The sequence below is a fragment of the Azolla caroliniana genome, unplaced genomic scaffold, assembly GCF_043228905.1.
Source record: "Azolla caroliniana isolate FFs.n. ecotype wild unplaced genomic scaffold, voAzoCaro1.0.p SCAF_15, whole genome shotgun sequence".
In the NCBI taxonomy this organism is placed as follows: domain Eukaryota; kingdom Viridiplantae; phylum Streptophyta; class Polypodiopsida; order Salviniales; family Salviniaceae; genus Azolla; species Azolla caroliniana.
In genome coordinates, this window is record NW_028230450.1 from 13,975,399 (window position 1) to 13,980,758 (window position 5,360).

The window sequence follows — 5,360 nt, forward strand, 5'->3', positions numbered from 1 at the left end:
ATTCAATTCATGTGTTCTTCAATGTTGCTACATAACGCTCAGCTTCTGGTAAGTCATATGAGCTGCTAAAATTGCTCATTGTCTTCCTCATTATGTTTGTAGTTATTCAATTTGTTTTTCATGTGCCTTTATTATACTGTCATCATTTTGATGGCAACATAGCTGTATCCACCTCATAAGTAATAGAAGTCCTTTTCTAGCAAAATAATAATAATCATGGTAGCAAAAGAGCCATGCGTTTCCGTACGGTAAGCCCATCATTGAGTCAATCATCACAAGAAATCAATTAATGTGCCACCAAGAAACAATCAATCAGGACTAACACAGTAGACAAGTTGAAGTGGAATTAAGCTCTTGGAAACTTAACCACTATTTCTGTAATCGAGTATCTTGGGAATGAATCATGTCACAAAAGCTCTATTCTGCTTTATGACTCAAACATTCCAAATCGGTCATTGGTAAAAGCATAACAAATTACCAGTGCCAATTTTCCCATGTATGATGCGTAATCAAAGATATTGTGATAGATGCATTTCATGCCGTGTATCTCATTGTCTACATCAACAAAAAACATAAGGCCAACCCAAAGAGAAATAAGCAACATTCCACAAAAACGAGGCAGATGCTTGGAAATGTAAGCATTGCCTCCTCGAGTGCCAACTATCTAGTATTTTCTCTAAAACTTTCAAAGGTAGTTATTAAAAGTATAAACCTTTTGAGATTTATCGTTTCCAAAATACAATTATGCCATTGTATGATCCAAATACAAACATAAAATGATGAAAGTAATACATGGCCCATGCATAATGTCATGTATGCAAGCTGAGAACAAAATGTCCACGACCATGGAACTATTTGAAGATAGTAGCAAATGTCAACAACCATGGGAATGAATGATATCCCTGAAAATCAAATCGACACCACATTCCATGTAGTAGCATGAGGAATCCTTGAACTAGACAGATGCAACCACATTTTTAGCAAAATAAACATATGAAGCCAACTTCTTAGAATATACGTTGCACATAAATATGTAGCACAAATTATAAGAGCATTCATGCTCCTTCCTTTCCATGGTACCAAGCATTACCAATATTGTGTGAAATTACATTGGGACTTCGTCTATTACGGAAACATTCAAAAGAGAAGATTGACCGCATACCACGTATGTACTATCTATAACTATTCCAAAGCGCTAAAGAAAAAACCATTAACAACCAGCTAAATCATCACATATCAGTCACATATATAGCTTCATCCAATGTCGCCTCTATATTTTCATGAACAACAGGTACCAACAATAAAACGAAGAATAAAACCAATATATGCATGTCAATTGTACAAAATATAAGCTGCAATGTTCAATATTGACATCTTTACGCTTTATCACCCAATTTAGTCCTACAAATGACGTTGGTGTAGCTTATGACATATTACACATGGCTTTTTTTTCCTTCCTGAACAACCCATACCAATATATCACATATGTTCAAATAAAGCTCTATTTTATCTATAGACAACAAAGATACATGGTGAAATCCAAATATGCAGAAAAACATCAAAAACTAGCACATACATCGAGATTAATTGGAGGTCTAAAATCTGCAAATGTCACGTTCACAGCCAAACATTAAAACATAAACATGTTAAGAAACCAAAACAAAGGAGCCATTTAACGTGTGAACCAGAAAAATAGAAAAAGGTCACTACACACAACCGCCAGAAAAAAATTTCTTTCACAACATTACATTATGACCATTCGTCAATAGATCAATACCATGAATTTCAAGCCTTTGTACGCAACACCTAGCAAGAAAACTAATAAAAGAGAAACTATCCCAACAGTTGTCAATGACAATTGACTATCTTTAATATCAATATAGAGGGTCGGATAGCGAAAAAAGATCGTCCATAAGAAACCGAAGCAGGTAAGGGCAAGCTGCAACTCATTGATTTTGCTACCTTTCTCCCCCTGAAGGAAAGATCGGTATAATAAAAGGTCAAAACATAATCCAAAAGGTCATGAACACGAGAGGTTTGATACCATCTTAATAGAAACATGACGACCATAAACCTCCAACCCTTGCGAAACCTAAATGGAGATCAGATAACAAAGCTACATACAAGCAAAACAGTCAACCTGAAAAGAGCATTAATTTGAATTATTTAACTTACTAATTTTAATAACTTGACATTTTCCGACAAGCACTCCAAGTAAGTCTACAAATATCCTTAAAGTTTTTCAATATTTGGATCTTCAATACTTGTGAACAACATTTGAGGTAGAATTGTATCCTTCGCAGCAAATACAACATCAAGGGTTAACACAACATACGTCAAAAGATCTACAGAGGCCCTAATGTTTTGTTGTTGTTCTTCCATTGCCAAACTACTAGAGGAGCCTTTAGATTTTGCATCCACTAAGAACTTATTTGCAACTTCATTCAAGGATTTTGCCTATAAAACACAAAAATCAACCAAATCAATATACACTTTTTCCAAAATTTCAAGAAAAACGTATATTTACATCAAGCAATAACCAAAAAAACACACTAGTAGTTGCTTGCACATACAAAACAAAATGTGTACACAAAACAAGGGTTTTGAAGTTTACCTTACTAATGTACCAATCTAATGATGTTCGAAGTGCATAAACATAAATATTAAGAGGATATGGAGGACCACCTCGTAATATATCAACGGCCATAGAGTGTGCAAGATTCATGTAGATTTCAGACTGTCTCCTTTGCGTCAAAAAATAAGAGAGATTTTTGCTCTGTCTGAAGGGTCATAATGTTTCCAAGTGAGAAGATCAAAATGTTATACTCCATTGAAATTTTGGGGCTAGAGGTAGAGACGAAATGCTGAACAAAAGCCTTTTAAATGAAACATTTAAAAGGCCACTAAAACCCTCCTTCTTCATTAAATTTGCAAATGGCAGATCGAATGGGCCATTCGCACCCTCCCTAGTAATACACATGAAATGGATCCTTGCAGGAGGTATATCTTCCCAACCTGCAGGTGAAGGAGGATGCCCACAATACGTGAGGATGAAACTCCAAATGATGTTGTTTCAATGCCATCATCAACTAAAACGTCCATAGCTGCTGCAAGAATCTAATGGAATGGTGGCAATGAGATTCGTGGCCAAAAGAAACGGAAAACGTGATGAAGAAACCACGGGTGTTCATGTCTGTCATCATCCAATACCTCGACAGCAGAGAGTCGTGGCCAAACAAAACGATAGACAACATGATGAAGAGACGATGGCCCTTCATGAGGTAAAGAAAAAAAATCAGCATTCTCTTGCGCCATCCCTCCAATCTGATGATAATGCTACAAGCAATAAGGATTGTATGAGGTGTATCGTAAAGTAACCCTCCTGCTCCCATTTATCTCTGGATACCATGCCATCAACATTACTATAAAAATTAGCCAAACTTGTAACGAATTTTTTATTAAAAAAAAGGCCCCATCAAAATTAAAATTCGATTGATATATTTATGGATATAGATTGCAAATGAACGAAGAAACAAATGTGAAATACAATACGGGTATGAGAGGGTGGAAATTTGAAGCAATGTCCCAAACTCCCAAACAGTCCAAAAAAATGTCCCACTCCGGATGGAAACGAGGAGAAATCACACCCCGAATCGACATTGTAGGAGATCATCAACATCAAGTTCATTGAAAATGGAGAGAAAGAGAGATTAAAGGAGTTGCTCAGAGAAAGATGGATAGAATGCGGTTGGAAATATGAGATGAAAAGCCATTACAGAAACTATACGAGAAAGAGAGGGAGAAACAATGTGACTCTTGACAAACTTATCTGAATAATCACTCCCAAAGGAAGATCATCTATACCTAATAGTGTGAAGGCAGAGTTACTACAACGGATAAGGAGCTACCTAATGTCTGCAACATTATGAAGAACACAAGGTTCATGTTACAAATGATGGATATTCTTTTTTTTGTTGTAGGAGATCATCAATTGACATTGCAGGAGATCATCATCATCAAGCTCATTAAAAGTGGAGAGAAATAGAGATTAAAGGAGTTTCTCAGAGAAAGATTGATAGAATGTGGTTGGAAAGATGAGATGAAAAGCCATTGCAGAAACTATACGAGAAAGAGAGGGAGAAACAATGTGACTCTTGACGAACTTAACTGAATAATCACTCCCAAAGGAAGATCATCTGTACCTGATAGTGTGAAGGCAAAGTTACTACAACGGATAAGGAGCTACCTAATGTCTGGAGCATTGTGAAGAACACAAGGTTCATGTTACAGATTATGGATATTATTTTCTTAGTTGTAGGAGATCATCAACATCAAGCTCATTGAAAGTGGAGAGAAAGAGAGATTAAAGGAGTTGCTCAAAGAAAGATTGATAGAATGCGGTTGGAAAGACAAGATGAAAAGCCATTGCAGAAACTATAAGAGAAAGAGAGGGAGAAACAATGTGACTCTTGATGAACTTATCCGAGTAATTGCTCCCAAAGTAAGATCATATGTACCTAATAGTGTGAAGGCAGAGTTACTACAACAGATAAGGAGCTACCTAATGTCTGCAACAATGTGAAGAACACAAGGTTCATGTTACAGATGATGGATATTCTTTTCTTAGTTGTAAAATGATTCAGAAAAAGAAAATTCCTGGAGCCCATTTGAACAAGTTTACAAGAAAGTTGCAGCTTAAAGTGTAATGCCGAAACTCCTGTGGAAAGAAAGGGCTTCCAACATCCTTCAGAAATTGAAGCTTTCCATAGCATAAGATTTCTTTTTTAATTCCAACATCCAACTTGTGTCATACCTACCTCCCTACTAACCTCTTGAGTTTGTGTTATGTTAGTTGATTTTCTTTCATTTAAATTTATCGTTCTATCCCAAAACTGATAGAATTATTGAATAGAAAACTTTTTGATTGCACACCTTATGTAACGAGCATTTGTCAAGGGCATCCTTCTTTGCTCACCAGTTTCTGAGTATTTATACCATGATTAATCAAAGTGTTGCTCGCAGAATTAAAAGAGAGAGAGAGAGAGAGTACCTAGGTCCTGGTATCCATGGTGTGAGAGCAAGTGGAGAATCAAGCTCTGCAGAAAAAAAGGGGGCAAGAGGGGGGAAAAGGGAGGTGGAAAAGGGAGGGGAAAAGGTTCTCGTCCTCCTTGGCTTCCAGTAAGTGTTTTCAAATGCGTTTGACTTCTGAACGAATCTGCGAGTAGCTATGTCGATAACTACACAAATAAGACCTTCCCATGACTTTCGAGCGACTTAAAGAAAAACATAACTAAGAATCACTAAGATGTTAGCATAGTGGTAATGGGGGGAAGCTCGAATTTTCTAGTTGGAGGTTCGAG

The 5,360-nt window shown here is 36.6% G+C and overlaps 1 long non-coding RNA gene across 1 annotated transcript; it reads left to right on the top strand.

Moving 5' to 3' along the window:
• The first annotated feature begins 4,318 nt into the window (after positions 1 to 4,318).
• LOC147854721 (uncharacterized) lies at positions 4,319 to 4,974 on the top strand. Its single transcript, XR_015530991.1, has 2 exons — positions 4,319 to 4,592; positions 4,628 to 4,974. It is a non-coding gene; the product is annotated as an uncharacterized LOC147854721 (long non-coding RNA).
• The last annotated feature ends 386 nt before the right edge of the window (positions 4,975 to 5,360 follow it).